General features: G+C 37.0%; 1 long non-coding RNA gene across 3 annotated transcripts in view; it reads right to left on the reverse strand.

Annotated features, from left to right (window-relative positions):
* Window positions 1-18,240, reverse strand: part of LOC103559354 (uncharacterized) — a 636,399-nt gene that overhangs the window by 52,491 nt on the left and 565,668 nt on the right. The window lies entirely within an intron of this gene.

An 18,240-nucleotide genomic window follows, 5' to 3' on the forward strand; every position in this document is an offset into this window, starting at 1 on the left:
GGAAGATTGCCCTTGAAAGATTGGAGCCAGCTCCAGCAGAGGTGCCTGAGTTCTGCCCTCCACCCAGGTCAGCCCTCAGATGATAGCACAGGACTAAAAATGCTCCACTCCCTTGCCTCAAGGTGGGTGGAATGACTCTGAGGTGAAATTTGCATCCCAGATCTCCCCAAGGGATCAGATTGAGACTAGTCTTCATCTACAGCAGCATCTTTGCACAGCCCCTTTTCCTTCCCTATCCCGCTGCCCTCACTCCCTTGCAGGTAGCCCATGCATGCACTTCTTTAAAAAAGAAGAATCTCCCATTTCAGGGTCTGCTTTTAGAGAACCCAACCCAAGACAAAGATACTTTGCATATTTACATGGTGTGGCCTTGTACGTTTTTGGTTTTTTGTTTGTTTCCACTGTCCATTCCAGAATTTGGTAAATATGGAGTTCTGTTTTCATACAATATTTCCATAGGAAACCAGATCAATATGATTCTCTTTACATTCTCAGAGTGAAAACAGAGTCAAATCTCTTTTATTTTAACATTAATTACTTTAAATCCCATTTGCCCAGGACTTGATTAGCTCAGTCTAAAGGGGGTTTTCCTGATTTCAAATTCCGGATGGAAAGAGATCAACAAAGCCTAACAAATACACTGGCTGGGGCAGATTTTTGTTTAAGTCAACTGCCAGAGGCTTTCTTCACTAACAGAAAATATAAGCATGGATCAAAATGCAAAAATGTTTGATATTCAAGGTTAAAAGCTTAAAAATTAAGGACATACACATTGAAAAATGAGAATATTTATTAGTTTTGATTTGATTTGAAACTGAAAACCTGACATTTTTGATTTCACATTATAATGTATAGTATGGAATTTAAATTTGAAGTATTTATCTGAGGACAAAATTTGATTTTATTCTTGTTTTTCAACAGAAACCACTGCTCACAAACATAGATATCTACAACCAGGGATAAAAATCTTTCCACTATAGTTTTTGTATTTAAGGCGACACAATGTCATCATTTATAGTTTTATACTATAGTTCAATAACTTCCATTTGCCCTTAGTTGAAGGGCTTCCATTTCCAAGTTCAATAACTTTCCATTATATTGACACTATCAATATTAACTGATTTGGGTGAACTGAACAATGTTAGATTATTTTCAAAGATATTAAAATCAATGGAACTTTTTGGAATTTTGTATTTGACTCAAATTTGAGAAGTTTTATAAAATTAATTTCATATCTGGAAACTGATCTTGGTGGAGGGAAATGGGCCAAATTATTTCTTGCTAAATTAACTTTCTAAAGATGTGATTCCACTAGAAAGGTGTGAATCAAATTATACATTTGTGGAACTACTTATAAAATCCTTGGATAAGGTCATTCATAGCATCCTTTTATTTTTTTAATATCTATTTACATGTATTTATGTACCTTTTGGCTTTATTAATATTATTTATATCAGTTTTATCTTTCTCATAATCAGTATTGTTAGGAGTTTATCTATTTTGCCTTTCTAAAGCACCAGCATATAGCTTTGTTAATTCAATCTATTATTATTATTATTTTTGTTCGTTTTGTTCATTTATTCCCTTGTATTATTCTCTTTTTTTCAGTTTCCATAGATTTACTCAATTGTCCTATTTCTAACTTCTTGAGTTGGAAAGTTAAATCATTAATTTTCAAATTTTCATCCTTTTTATAATATACAAAATTTAAAGCTATAAGTTCTCCTATATGCTGCATTAGCTGCATTCCCCAGGAGCAATGTGTTTTTGACATTATTTCCACATATTTTTCTAATTTGCATTGTTATTTCCTTTATGATCTATAAGATACATAAAATCTGTGTTTTCTTACTTCCAGATGTATAAAGGAGTCTTTAAAGATCATTTTGTAATTGGTTTCTAATTCCATTATAGTTAGAGAATAAATTTTATACAATCGCAACTCTAGACTCTGATCTTGTTAAAGGCCACTTATTTTAGTAACATATATTTGTTTGAAAGCATTGTGTAGTCTCTAATTCTTGTTATTGGGATTTTGGGAAGGTCCAATATATAGCATTCATTCTTCCCTTCAAAGACAAAGAGAAAACCAGATTGTGATTAAAAATATAACTTTTGTTATTGGTAAAGATGATACGGAGAACATGGCTAATGACTGGGGCAAAGTGAGCTTCCTAATGCTGAACCTCAGAATAAGACTCATCCATTCAGTATCAAGCAGTAATAGAAGACTGCAGTCCTATACTGTGTGGGCAGAGGAGCAGAAAATGTTCACTCAGTTCTTTAGGCAAAGTCAATAATCAGGTGTCAATTGATCTCACTTGGGGAAAAGTGAGGAAAGGGGTAAAGAGAAGCCATGACTATTTAATAAAGACCTTTTACATTAATGGGATTAGCATTAGTGGGTTCAAAGATCCCTATATTTCAATTAAATCAAGCAGAATTATAATATTCAAATCTTTTAAATTCATACTTATTTTTGATCTCCTTGATTTATCAATTTCTGAGAGAAATATGTTAAAATCTTTATAATTGTGGATTTGTCAATTTGTCTTTATAATATTTTAGTTTGCTTCATATTATTTTTTATTCAACTTTTATCAACTGAATATAAGATTAAAATTGAACTCTCTAGGTGAATTATTCCTCTCATCATTTTTCCTAATACGATATTCTATCTCAACTCAATTAAATACAATATTAATATAACTCATCAACTTCCTTTCAGTTAATATTTGTTCAGTATCTCTTCTCCATTTCTTTCTTCCAAATATTTTGTGTCCTTTTGAAGTGTGTAGTTCAATTCTTATAACACAATCTGATCATCTCTTTTAACAGATAAGTTTTGGATTGTAGTTTCTATTTCACTCAAAAGTTGTTTACCCTCCCACATTTATAAATTTTCAACAGGAAGGCTCCTTTCGTTTTTATTATAAATTTCTCATTTTGTTGCACTGTTATCACAGAATATTATTTGCACTGCTTTCCCTTTGTGAATTTATGCATACTTTCTTCTTGACCTAACATATTGTTGATTTTTGTAAATATTTTATGTGCACTATGGAAGAAGACATAACTGTTATTCCTGGGGCATGATGTTTGATATATATCTATAAAACCTATTTTATTGGCTGTGCCATTTAAGTCTTCTAAATTCTTACTTATTATTGTCAGTTTGGCTTGTACTTCACTTTGAGGGATGCAATAAAATCAGCAATTACTAATGTGTTTCTATTTCTCCTTGTATGTCCTATAATTTCTGCTGTGTGAAGGTGGTTGCTGTATTATTTGGTACGTTGTTATTCATTAATGTATATCTTATTTGTGAATTTTTCCATTTAGCCTCAAAAGTAAGAGTGGCCTGTAATTTTCCTGTCATGTAAATTTCTTAAAGTGTTTTGATATCAACAGGATTTGATAAAACAGGTTGGGTTGAGAAGTGTTTCTGGTCTTTTTGTTCTTAGGACTAGTTTATGATTGGTGTTATTTCTTCTTTAGATAGTTTATAATTCACTGGGCAGACCACTTGAGCTAGGTGTTTTATTTATGGGAATGATTTTAATTACAATTTCAATTACTTTAATACTTAGTGAAATATTCTCATTCTCCATTCCTTCTTGGACTCAATGTGAAAAGTTGTACGATCTAGGAATTTCCCATTTTTAGCTTAATTTTCTAATTGATTGACATGAAGTTGTTCACATTTTATGATCTTTTCAATGTATGTTTATTCTGTAGCAATATAATTTTTTCATTTCTGATATTTATTTGTTTTCTCTTTTTTTTCTCTAACCATCCTCACCAAGACTTTCAATAAGTTTTTTCAAAGATCCAAATTTCAGCAGTTTTTCACTTGTTTTCTGTTTCATAAATGTCTGCTCTTTAATTTTTCTTTCTTTTACTTGCTTTTGGTTTAATTTTGTTATTTTTACAAATCCTTGTGATAGATGCTTAGATAACTGACTTCCACTTTATCCATTTCTAAAATATATATTTAAGGCTTTTAACATCTCTCTATTCAAATATTTAACTCATTCCACAAGATTTTGGAAGTCATATGTCCATCATCATTCAGGTTAAGATATCTTACTATCCATGTTGTGATTGCTTCCTTGATCCATGAGTTCTTTAGAAGTGTACTGCTTATGTTCCAATCATAGGGGAATTTTGTATTTAGCTTCTTGTTATGCATTTATAGCTTAAATATACTGTAAAGACCATACTCTTGTAAGATTTTAGTCCTTTGAAAATTGTTGAAACCTGCCTTATGATCCAGAATATGGTCAATTCTTATAAATGTTGTGTATGACCAGAAAATATATATTTAATAACTGGCACATTTATTCACTGAAAAAGTTTATCTTTTATTATTATATTTGAAATTATATTAACCATATTAAAATATTATTGCTTTATTATGTTATCCTAGTATAATTTTTATAGTATTAGAGAAGTTAAGAAAAAGACTGGGCTTAAATTTCTAACTCTACCATTAACTCAACATAGGGCCAGGGCAAAGCTGATAAAACTCTTTGTGCTTCAGTTTCCATTTCTGTAAAATGAGAAGAACAATAGCAATTAATTCATAGGATTTTGTGAGGATCAAAATAGTTAACACCTGGAAAGAGTTTACAGCAGTGACTGTCACATGATAAGTGGTCTATAACTTTTGGATGTTATAAATGAGCATGGAAAGGAGAGAGAGGAGCTAAGAAGATGATTCAAGGTTGTGATATACGTAGATTGAAGTATGCAGGTAATACTCCTTGTGATAGATTGGTAAAAGACTTTAAAAATAAGGCTTTTCAAATACTTAATGCAAAAGTTCTATGCAGTGTTGAAATACCATCACAGCATGCACTTTTCATAGATCTAAATGTGAAATGCACAACTATAAAACTTCTAGATGAAAACATAGAAGAAAATCTGCATGACCTTTGCTTCAATAATGAGCATTTATATATATAACACCTAAATCACGATCCATAAAAGAATAAATCAATAAGTTGGACTTTATTAAAATTAAAAACTTCTGCTCTTTGAAAGTCACCATTAAGAGAATGAAAAGACAAGTCACAGACTGGGAGAAACTATTTGTAAAATACATGTCTGATAAAGGATTTGTATCCAAAGTACACAAAAAACTCCTAAAACTTAACTACAAGAAAAAAATAACCCATTTAAAAATGGGGAAATATCTGACAGCTCACAAAAGAATATATAGAGATGGCAAATAAATACATAAAAAGACACTCAACATCATTTGCCACTAAGGAAATGCAAATTAAAGCAAGGAGATACCACTAAACACCTATTAAAATGACTTAAATACCAAATATCTGGAAATACCAATTATTGGCAAGGATTTGGAGCAATAGGGACTCACTCATTTCTAGTAGGAATGCAACATGGTACAGCTACTTTGGAAGAGCGTTTGACAGTTTTTTTACAAAACTAAACATAGTCTTACCATGCAATCTAGTAATGAACTCTTAGATACTTACCCAACTGATTTGAAAACTTACGTCCATATGAAAACGTGCATGTGAATGTTTATAGTGTTTATTCAAGATCACCAAAAACTGAAAGCAACCAAGATATTCTTCAATAGATGAATGGATAAACTATACATCTATACTATGTAATACTATTCAGTGATTAAAAAGAATAAGCTATTAATCCACTCTCCAGCATGGATGAATTGTAAATGCCTATTGCTCAGTAAAAGAATCAAGTATGAGAAGGCCACATAATATATGATCCATTTATATAACATTCTGGAAAATGAAAAACTATAGAGATGGTAAACATATCAATGGTTGTTCAGGATTTGAGACATGGGAGAGGGACTAGGTGAATCATAGGGGATTTTTTTTAAGGTAGTGACACTGTCATATATCTAGTGGTGGATACATTGTCAAATCCGTAGAACTTTACAGCTCAAAGAGTAAACCCTAATGTATGCAAATTTTAAAACATCAACTGAGAGGGCAAGGTATCCTAGGATGAAATGCAGACTGTGACAACAGGACCTAACTGCATTACAAGTGCATGATATAATCTCAGAGAACAGGGTGGGGAAAAAGATGCTGACCTGAGTAACTGTGAAAATGAGTGGAACCTGTGAGACTAAAGACTAAGAAATGGCACATAAGCACTGTACTCTGGTTGGAAAAGTCATTTCCCACATGGATATGAGTTATCAATTCCAAAACCATTAAATATGTATACCAGAATTGAACAAATAAGTGAATTGATTGGTGGATGGTAAGAGCCAGGTTTTTTACTGTGGGAGTGAGTGAGAGGCTACACATAAGCAAAGAGAGAAGGTTTGAATGAGCTTTTAAGTACTGAATTAGAGCTGAAGACGGCAGTACAAACTCATGCTTAGATACAAGCTCAATATCTATACAAACTCAATATAGACATAGTTGAGATATATATAATATAGATACAAGCTCAATATATATAGTTGGATATATGTGTACATTATTTATAGATATGTGTGTATACACAGTTTAGTATATATACATATATTTCCTAGCTTGGTTTGCTGAGAGACCATAGACTCAATGATACCCCAGTAGCAGCAAGCACATCTAGTGCCCAGATGGTGGTTTCTAATTCCATTCTCCAATAAAAAGAACCAGAGATCCTTGAAGAAATGGCCAATTCTAGGCCTGGGGCAAGGAATATACAAGATGGGCCTGTGGCGGATTGGAATTGGTCACCCTAAGATACGTTTCTTTGGCATAAGGATTATTTTGGTCTTGTTACTTCTAAAAAACTGCAGACATGAGAGAAACTCTGAAAAATAGAAGTTACCCTTTGTAAGAGATATTTACATTTGTAAGGGAAATCTCCATCTGTAAAGGTGTCCCCCTTTCTGTACCAGGAAGAAAGGGGGATGACCTTATTGGTAAAAACTCTAATCAATGTAGAAGGCAAGGACTTACATCTGCATCATAACCTTACTCTTATTTACTGTACTTTTCTGGTAATCTCCCATAACTGACTCCCCCCACCCTCAACATCCTCCTTTGTCTGTAGCTGAAGATGGTATTTAAGATGAAAACCTCTGTCATTGTGGTGAGTTGGTCAGTTTTCCTGAGTGTCTCCCATGTATACATGTTATAAAGCTTTGTTTGATTTTCTCCTGTTATTCTGTCTTACCTCAATTTAATTCGTAGCCTGGCAAGATGGACCTAGAATGGGTAGAGGAAATGTCTTCCTCCCAATAAGCCTGTGGTATCTTGTAGTGCCAGAAAGCAAGAAAGTGCTAAAACCACACACACACACACACACACACACACACCACAGTGATGGGGATATGTCAAAGAGACACAGGAACTGACTGAAAGAGTTCTCAATGGCCAAAGTTGGAGCAATTTGAGCAATAAAATATGTAAGGTAGCATATTGTAGAGGAGCAGATTTGCCAACTCAAGATGTGTATCTTTGGCATGAGGATGATTTTTGGGTTGGTTATTTTTTTAAAAAAACATTGCAGACATGGGAGAAGTTCTGAAAACCGAGTAGAAGTTACTCTTTGTAAGAGATATTTACATTTGTAAGGGAAATCTCCATTTGTAAAGATGTCTCCTTCTCTGTACCAGGAAGAGGGGAATGACCTCATCTCTAGAAACTCTTATCAATGAGGAAGGCAAGGACTAAAATCTGCATAATAACCTTATTCTGGTTTACTGTACCTTTTCTGGTAATCTTCCATATCTGACACCTCCCACCACCAACATCGTCCTTTGTCTTTAGCTGAAGATAGTATTTAAGGTGGTGGTTTTGTCCATTCTGGTGAGTTACTCAGTTTTCCCATGTTTCTCCCATGTATACATGCTATAAAGCTTTGTTTGATTTTCTCCTGCTATTCTGTCTCATGTAAATTTAATTCTTAGAACAGTAAGAAGGACCTAGAGGGTAGAGGAGTTGTCATCCTCTCCTACAATATCTATGTGTCCATACTGATATAAGTAGATTAATAAATGAGGGAGGAAAGACTTATCTCCCATACAGAAAAATTCCAAATAATATATTTAGATGCTATCCCCTCAATGAGGTGGAGCATACCTCCCTCTCACCCTTAAAGTGTGGGCTTGGCTGTCTGACTGCAAAAGGAAGGAGGGACAAGTAACTTTACAGTGGAGAAATATTGCAAAATCTACCTCAGCCAGTCGATCAAGGTTAACATCATCAGTCACAAGTCATTTTGATATTATGTACTTTTAATATGATGTGTTAAGAATGGTACTTTACCTCCTAAAACCCATAACTCCAGTCTAACTATAAGAAAAACAGCAGACACACTCAAATCAAGGGATATTCTACAAAATACTTGATTGGTACTCCTCAAAACTGTCAAGGTTACCAAAAACAAAAAAAGCCTAAGAAACTGTCACAGCCCAGAGGAATCTAAGGAGACATGACAACTAAATGAAGGTGATACACAGGATGAGACCCTGGAACATAAGAACATTAAAGGAAGAAGCTAAAGAAATTTGAATAAAGTATGGAATTTAGTTAATAATAATAATAAAAGTTATTTGCAGTGTTCAAATACCCCAGAAGAAACACTTTTCCATAGAACTATTATTAAAACCTGCTATTCTCACAAAGATTGCTTCTTTATTCATATAAAGCAATACAAAATAGGAATAGAAGGAATAGCACTTTAAGAGAGAATTTATAAACTGAAGTATTTCAGCAGAAGTAGAAGGCTGGAGCTAATGGTAACTCTGAGAACCTAGATCTTCTAGGATTTCATACAATTCCTGGAGATGATTTGAGACTTCCACAAGGAAGATAGAGTCAAGTTCATTCTAACTAGGTCTTACCAGGCAATAAGACCTTAGTTAATATTTGGGTTATCATTGGTTAGGGATAAAACATGTATTACAAAGAAGAATCTTTTATACTTTTCATTATATAGAGAAATTAAAAAGAATACCATGTTTTTTATAAGTAAAAGTACAATATATGTAGTAAGGCATATTACACAATGACTTTGAAAGTCTGAGATGGTTGTTTTTATTAACGATATTGTGGATTTTAAGGAGGTAATTTAAAATGTTATAAGTATTTGGCATCAACAATCACTTACTTTGAGTGAGATTAAGGAGGAAGAGGCCCCAAAATATAACTTTCTCCAAGGCACAATGCAGGAGCATCTACAACAGAGAGCTAGAGCTGCTCCAAATCAGGAAGATCTTTCAGGAAATGGATATCCATCAGGGTCAGGAGTATGACTTCCCAAAGGTAGTATCATCCTGGCTGAGAGTTCTGATATATTACTAGATATATCATATATATATCTGGTATACATTATATATATATATATGTTTCCTTGACCATCCTGTGATATTTGTAGATATGATATTGTAGGGGAGAAAGACATTTCCTCTATCCAAAGTGGGTTCATCTGGCCGGAGAACGAAATAAATTCACATGAGACAGAATAGCAAGAGAAAATTAAACAAATCTTTATGAGGAACCATGGCCCGGGGCCTTTCTTCCCAAAGGAAGAAAGGGCACCGAAGAAGTAGGGTGCACAAAGTGGTTATATACCCCCAAACAGGGTGTTTCGCATATGATTGAAATGTCCCTCCCACAATAGTCACAAGATTGCCCTGTCAGCACAGCGCTTGATGGACACAGCAGGAGGCAAGTCTATTGTCTTGAGCTGGGTGGTCACAGGTGAGCCCAGCAATCAGTTCCTAGCCTAAGGAAAGATGCTTAATCCTTAAAGAAATGCCAACGTTGGGAGGGGGAGTGATCATGGGAGATTACCACACAAGTAGAGTAAACAAAATGCAGATTTAAGTCCTTGCCTTGGGCGTTGATTAAGAGTTTCTAGAGAGAAGGTCATGCTTTCTTCTTCCTGGTACAGAGGGGGATATCTTTACAGATGGAGATTTCCTTTACAATGTAAATGTCTCCTAAATGTAAATATAAATGTTCCACTCCTCAGAGCCTCCTTCCCTGTCCCAGTTTATCAAAAGCAATCAGCCTCACATAATCCTCATGCCAAAGAGATATATCTTGGGGTGGTCAATTCCAGTCCCCCACAATATTCATACAGTTGAGAGGGAATCATATGCCTACCAATGGGCAGGATATCTTGCAAAAGAATTTTATATGAACAATGGCTAACATGCACCATAGGTCTTGCGTAAGACCCAAGTACCCATTAGTAATAAAGGTCTCCTTCCAGTTGCACAAATCCCCTTGTACTGCAGTAAAAGAAGTAGATGGGAAGCACATATACTAGAACTCTACCCTCACAACATCCCTTCAAGAGTTCAAATATTTTGAAATTTTATCAGCTGTGGGGACCTGGAATTGGCCACCCCAAGATATGTCTCTTTGGCATCAGGATTATTTGAGGCTGATTGCTTTTGATAAACTGGGACAGGGAAGGAGGCTCTGAGGAATGGAACTTGCCCTTCCTTAGGACACACTTACATTTGTAAGGTAAATCTCTATCTGTAAAAGCTGCCTCCCTCTCTGTACTAGGAAGAAGAAAGGAGATGACCTACTCTCCAAAAACTCTTAATCAATACCAAAGGCAAGGACTTAAAATCTGCATTTTATTGTGCTAGTCTGGTAACCTCCTGTAACTGACTTCCCTCCCCCTCCCAACGCTGGCATCTCCTTAAAGATTAAGCATCTTTCTTTAGGCTGGGAACCGATTGCGGCACTCATCTGTGACCCCCCCCCCAGCCCGAGGCAACACACCTGCCACTCTGTGGCACTCACTGAGACAGCAGACCTATCTGCCATTTCCATCAAGCGCTGTGCTGACAGAGCAGCCTCGTGACTATTGTAAAAGGGACTTTTCAATCACATGTGAAACACCCCGTTTGGGGGCTATATAACCACTACGTGGGCCCCACTTCTTCGGTGCCCTTTCTTCCTTCGGGAAGAAAGGCCCTGGGCCATGGTTCCTCATAAAGCTTTGTTTAATTTTCTCTTGCTATTCTGTCTCATGTGAATTTAATTCGTTCTCCGGCCAGACGAACCCCCATTTGGGAAGAGGAAATGTCCTCCTCCCCTACAGTTTTGGCGTAGTCGGCAGGATGAAATTTCACTGGCTGGACACTGCTTGCTCCTGGACTGCTGTGGCCGAGAGATCCTGGACCCCTGACGAGAGCCGGCAAGAGGTAAGAGTTCTTACCACGTCAGTCTCCCGGATCTCTGCCAGCGGAGTCCAATGGAAGCAAGAGTGGTGAGTTTTTTGCTCTTCTAAATTTAGATTAGCAGGAGAAAATGCTGGTGAGGCTAGCTTCTTGGATTCAGTGACTCTAGGATTTGAGTACTCACTGGTTGTAGATCCTTTTCCTCCCAGAGATAGACTTTTCCTTGTCTCTGTCTTTTTGTTTGTCATAAGACACAGGCGTCTCTATAAGCCTGTTGTCTGGGCTTTTTGTCTTGTTCTACGTCTTGAGAGCTTGGTTTTGTGACCTTTCTGGTCTCCGCCATCGGAGGATGCATGTACCAGCACGCATCTTGGCAGCCAGTCGAGTAGACTGGGTTCCGGGACACTCTTTGTCCGGCTGTGTAAGCTCTCGGGGGAAGTTTGTCATAAGAGGTCCCAATTGCATAAGGGGCCTTTGTCGTCTCAACCTTTGTTGCTTGCCTTTACTTTCTTAGGCTATTTTTGGGAGTGAATTTTCTGGATCTCTTTTGGGGACACCTCTTTGTCCTTGGCTAAGCTTTGGTTGAGTCGCTGTTAAGATCCTACTCGTCAAATCGGCCAGACGATGGATCATTTAAATTCGGAAAACTTCTAAATTGGGGAAAAAAATTGTGAGAGCTCTCATCATAGTTTTTATTGGTATCTATGAAAAAAAGCCAAATTAAAAAGGAAACACAGAAAATGGTAACTAGGTTTAAACCCTGACTCAGGTTATAATTGAATTGGTGAAATATAAAGGTCTAAGTGTTGATAAGATTATAAAGGTTGGAATGCTTGAGCTGATTTTCTTTTTATGAAGAGGTTAGATCAACTTTGCCTGAGTATGTTTTAAAACGTCTTTCTGGGAATGCTTCCTTATGCAATAAGACTAAGACCTGTTAAGTCCTGGCCATGGGCCCTGTCGCCATGCTGTGCTTCTTCACTGCCCATAGGCCCTGTCCCCACACTGTTCTCTGAATAGAGGAGCGCTACTTCCAGGCCTTAAGTCCAGGAAGTCTTTCTTTTGACTCCTTGGCTTGCTGAACCCGCTTGCTTCACCAGCTTGTGAGCAGAAGTTATAGTTTTCCTTGTGCCTTTCTCTTTTTCAAGGATGGATCTAAATTCACTGCTCCATCGGGAACTTTCTCGGACAGCTGTATGAATCCACGTTTGCTGCCCATGGCTACTCTATGGGGCAAATTGTGGCATTCAGCCTGAAGAGAATCAGTACCTTAAACCTGAGGGTGATGGAAAATGAATTAATCCATTCCTTCCTGACTCTATCTCTAATAGACAAATTTTACGTGGGCACGGGTCAGCCACTTAAGTCATTAGGACAGCCGCCAATCTCCAAGACTCCCATGAGAGGTTTCTTTTCCTAAGGCTGGATTGGGATCCCTTCCTCTGGCACCTGACCATGCTCTGAACTGCGGGAAAAGTCCCAATTGGGACTCCAGTTCAAGGAAAGTACCAAACTCTAACCTTTGGTTGAGTATGGGAACCCCTTCTTGGGAGAATTGCTCCAGGATGCAATTGGGTAGAATGTCCCCCAGACCGGCGAAAAATTCCTCACTGTTTTTCTCTGTTCTTTTATCTTTGGGACAATTCGCCTGGCACTTATGACTGCCAGGCATAATAGGGAAGGTATACAAGGTATGCAAGGCAGAAGGAGCCCCCATTGTCCCTTGCTATAGAACCCCACAGGCAGAACAAGTAGGACGATGCCCCAGGTTCAGGAGATTTTCAAGGTAATGGAGCCTTTTCTTTCCTCTCTCTTAAAGTGACAGTGACCATTTTTGGGCTCCTTTTGAGCTTTGCAATTGAGAAACAAAAAAATCTTTAAAGTGTCAAAGGCTCCACCTCTGGGAGCCCCCACTCTGGTTTCTGGGCCTGATCACCCCGGCGACCACGTGGGGAGCCCTCTCTTGGCGATTGACTCGTTAAGCATTTTAGGTGGCCTACTGAGTTGGTTATGACGATAGGAGACCTGTGATTTATTCTGTGAACTGTCCTGATGGCGTTGTGTGCCCCAGCACAGGAACTGCTGTGTGACCTCTATCTCGATAACCCTTGGGGAAGAGGCCATGAGGGTGAGGCCTGATCCCTTTTCCTTTGTTCTCCAGGCCTTTGCCTCTTGCTTCCCTGCCTGGCTCACCTGTGCTGGCTCAGGGACTAAGTGCCCTGGGCTAAGTGGGATTTGACTAGATCTTATAACTATGTTGATGCCTGCAGTCAGGCGCCTTTGCACCCTTTCTCTGGCCTTGTCAGTCGGACACCAGCTTTACTACCATGGGGAATGCCTCAAGCATCCCCGGAGACTCACCCCTGGGTGCATTTTAACTAGTTGGAATGGGTTATGCCCCAGAAACTCCAGCTTGGAGAAAACTTGAGGAGTTTCTCTGTGCCTTTGTGATGCAGTTGGACAGGTAGATCAACCTGGAATGTAATTTGCGTTACAACCCAGATTCTGGGAAAATCAAGAGCAACTGTCCTTAGAAAATCCTTGCAAGACTGGAAATACAGCTCTAGAGGCAGTTCGGACTCCACCTAGTTCCTTTATCTCAAAAAGGATTATCATCTCCCCTCTCCAGGAACTGCTATCTAGCCCATCACTAATTCCTAAGACTGAAAAAAAAAAAAAAAAAAAGAGAGAGGAAAGGTCATAAGCGTGCCCTTGCTGAGAAAAAAAAAATCTAGCACCTTGAGTGTCTTCTCCAGAAATATTAGTAAAAAGGCTCAGAACAAAATTCGGATTCATAACTAGGGAGCTTTGTATTGTACCTGATTCATGGAGTGATTTTAAAACAATAAGAGTGAAGGCTCTGTGTCTGTGTGTCTATATGTGTGTGATATTTTTACCCCGGGTGATATGGCCAAAACTAAGAGCTCTGTTTAATTGGATTAAAGTAAACTCTTACATAAATTCTAAATGCAATAGAAATTAACCCAATGTCTTTTAAGTTAAGATGATATGGATTAATCTTTGGTTAATGAAAGTTTAAGTTTGTTGGTTTGATTTAAATGTTTGGACATGTCCTCCAGAGTTAGCACTGCATGTGATGCAAATAATGCAGCCTGGGTTTACTAGTTTAAAAAGAAGAAAAACAAGAGCTTATGTTATCCCTGTTAGAAATTTGTCAGCATAATAACTTTAAATGATAGCTGTTTGTCTAATGTCTCAAAGTTTTTGTGCGTAATCTAAACATCATTGTTGGGAACAAATGATTTAGATATAAATGAAATAAGAGTTTATAGATAACTTTTTTTAGCAATAATTATAGTTTATGGTATGTGTATTTAAAATAACTTCCAAAATCTTTGGTAACTTGAAACTTTGAAATTTTGCTAGGTTAATTTAAGTGAATGATAAAATTTGTTGAGTACCTAGATTATTTCCAAATAAGATATTAGACATTAATTATTAAATGTAAGTTTATCTACTTTTGGCTTCTTATTGCAAAAAGGCTAAAAGCGTTTGGGTCTATCAGAAAGTATGCCTTGTGTTTATTGTAAAGTGGCATGTTTCTAGAAATTAGGAAAAGTGTTTAGAATGTTGATATAAAAGACAATTCGTAATTGCTTAGTTTTTAGTTTTTTTACTACGGTCTGTAAGGATTAAAAGTTCTAATTAACATACGTAATTAAAGCTACTGGAAATTAATAAGGAAAATGTTTCTGTATTCAAGGAAAGTTAAAATGTATGTTTTCAGTAAAGAGGGTATAAAGAATGCAAATATTTGTTTGATTGGTTAAGAAAGATAAATTTGTCCTAAAGTACTAGAAAGTAAGAAAGAAAGCATGGAACAAATTCTGAATGTAAAACAAAGTTATAGAAATTCTGAAAAGAGTTTTGTACCTGGTCAAGTTGGTTAAGATTGAAATGAATCTAATTAAATAAATGGGTTTTAATATGAAAAAGTAAACTGATACAAAAATTAGAATTTGGCTTTCTCGCTCAAAAGGATAATTTTCTTGAACTTTTCGGCCTGCTCTAAGTCTACCTAAAAGACAGAAAATCTGTTTTGTTAAAATGATTTTCCCATCTTCAGAAAGAGGTCTCTTAAGATTTGACTGTTTCAGCTATTTACCCTTGACTATTTGTTGTCATTTTGAGTATATACCTGAGCATTGTTTCACAATGAGTGTTGTTGCCTATCTGAAGAAGTGTTTAAAACCTTTTGATATTTTTGACAAGCTTCTCCCTCAAAAATATTCAAAAGTCCTGAATAAAGGCTTTCTTTTGACCTGGATGAAGGAAGAGAATTTCTCTGGGGATTTTCAGAGGGCCACTGGGACTTCACAGAGAAATTTGCTCTCTCTTCCTATAAGGTGGAAAATTCTAAACTAATTAGGCTTATTGGTCTGTTAAATTACATGGGAAGCATTGTCAAATAAGTGATGATAAACTTTCTTAGGTGGTATTATGTGGGTGAATGTTATTAATATAGGTGTCTTAAAATTATATAGCATTCCTAAAATTTTGATTTGTCCTGGTTATCGGTTGTAATTCCAATTGTTATCTTGAAGTTGTTGTATATCACAGAAATAACCAAGTTTCTCTGTCAATTGTCATTTTTAAGACTTTTGTTGTTTACGGTTGGTTGTTTTACTCTGCTTTTTGCTTTTGCAAATATGTCTCATCTTCAGAGGAATTCATGGAAAGGACTCTGACACTTACTCTGGAATACAGGTTTCTGACAAACTTTCAGATCATAGAACTGAACTCTGGATAAGAAATTACAGAAATCTCATGGAGAAACTGATGACCCCATAAAACTGCTAACGGAAGATTAAGATCAAGAACCGGTTATGCAGGACTGAATGAACTGAGGATGATTATATTTTTTTTTACGACTTTCATTTGAAATATTGTTGATTTTTTGATGTTTTGCTTTGTTTTCTCAGATTCAAGAAAATCTTTTTCTCTTTTTTCTTGTGCTAACTATGACTTAGCAATTTGGTGAAATTATACCTTTTTGAGCAAAACTGAAACATTTATCTTTTTCTCCCTACCTGATCCCTCCAGAATTTGGAAACTCTTTGTGAGTATGGTTATTTCATGGCAATATAGTTGTTTGCATAAGTTCAATAAGAATCTGTTCTCCTTATAACAGGACACATTGGTTGTATTACCAAGGCTTTGACTGGAATGTCATATTTGAGAGAAACATACAGACTCGGATATGACAATACTGCCTTTGAGGAATAAGGTTGACTTTCTGGAAATAAGCCACTTGGAAATATGGGCCTGGTACCTTGTTTACAGAGATTCTGGCAATCTTACCTGGTAAGCAAGGAAGCTTGCTTATCTGGCAGATGTAAGGAACCTCGGAATATTTTGGGGGACCTCAAGAAGAGAGGAGTCCACCCAAATCTGTAGGTACTGCAGGCAAAATCTGACAGCAAGTCCTTGGCTTGGCTTTTCTGGCCTCGAGAGGCCTTTACAGTTCAATCTGAGATTCCTCATAAAAAAATTCCAGCAAAGCAAATTTAAGAGCCTATATGATCAACTGCTATTCTTGCTGCACTTCTGTAAATAATTGGGCCAAGTTTCTTGAAACTAAACTTATTTTGCAAACCAATTAGTCTTAATTTTGCTATCTTTGGTAAAAAAATGAGGGTGATTTTAGAGAGAAGAACTATGTTTCAGTGAAAAACTATAATACACATTTGTGTATGTTGGATCCTAGTTTTGTTAATTGTCTTTGAGTTTTTTTTTTCTACCTGTGAACTGGATTGGATCCTGAATTATTCTACTGAAATATCTGGTTACAAATCTCCAAACTAATGTTTTCAATTTTTTTACCTCATTTTCATTTGGAATCATTGAGAATTGAACCTGCTCTTTTTCCTGAAGCCTTGCAAACTGAAGCTGAACGGCTTGATAGAAACTTGAGAGATTCCTGTCTGTTGCTGTGTAAACTGTAAGCCACTCAGAAAGATACCTGAATGCCCGATGACATCACCAGAGACATTTCAAGCTGCTAAAGATGCTTCACTCTGACATCTAGAAGTCTTCTTGACTGGCTGCATGCTGGACTCGGGAACTAGTTTATAATTTGCTCCAACCATTAACCTTGTTTTTCTTTTATTTCCGTAGAAATACTTATTAAATACCTGATTGCTTGCTTCCAAAATATAGGCCTAACTTTGGGAGCCCACCTGCGTCGCCGCCTTCTAAAATGACTTTAACTGGACTGATCTATTAACAGGACTAAGAAATGTGTTCAGTGAGATGAAACAATCTACCACTCAGCTTCTGGACTGTGAAACTTTAAAAAGTTTCAAAGGCGGGACTGTGGGGACCTGGAATTGGCCACCCCAAGATATGTCTCTTTGGCATCAGGATTATTTGAGGCTGATTGCTTTTGATAAACTGGGACAGGGAAGGAGGCTCTGAGGAATGGAACTTGCCCTTCCTTAGGACACACTTACATTTGTAAGGTAAATCTCTATCTGTAAAAGCTGCCTCCCTCTCTGTACTAGGAAGAAGAAAGGAGATGACCTACTCTCCAAAAACTCTTAATCAATACCAAAGGCAAGGACTTAAAATCTGCATTTTATTGTGCTAGTCTGGTAACCTCCTGTAACTGACTTCCCTCCCCCTCCCAACGCTGGCATCTCCTTAAAGATTAAGCATCTTTCTTTAGGCTGGGAACCGATTGCGGCGCTTATCTGTGACCCCCCCCCCAGCCCGAGGCAACACACCTGCCACCCTGTGGCACTCACTGAGACAGCAGACCTATCTGCTATTTCCATCAAGCGCTGTGCTGACAGAGCAGCCTCGTGACTATTGTAAAAGGGACTTTTCAATCACATGTGAAACACCCTGTTTGGGGGCTATATAACCACTACGTGGGCCCCACTTCTTCGGTGCCCTTTCTTCCTTCGGGAAGAAAGGCCCCGGGCCATGGTTCCTCATAAAGCTTTGTTTAATTTTCTCTTGCTATTCTGTCTCATGTGAATTTAATTCGTTCTCTGGCCAGACGAACCCCCATTTCGGGAGAGGAAATGTCATCCTCCCCTACACAGCGTTATTTTCCTTAATATTAAATG

This window comes from Equus przewalskii, chromosome X (assembly GCF_037783145.1).
Source record: "Equus przewalskii isolate Varuska chromosome X, EquPr2, whole genome shotgun sequence".
NCBI classification, from domain to species: domain Eukaryota; kingdom Metazoa; phylum Chordata; class Mammalia; order Perissodactyla; family Equidae; genus Equus; species Equus przewalskii.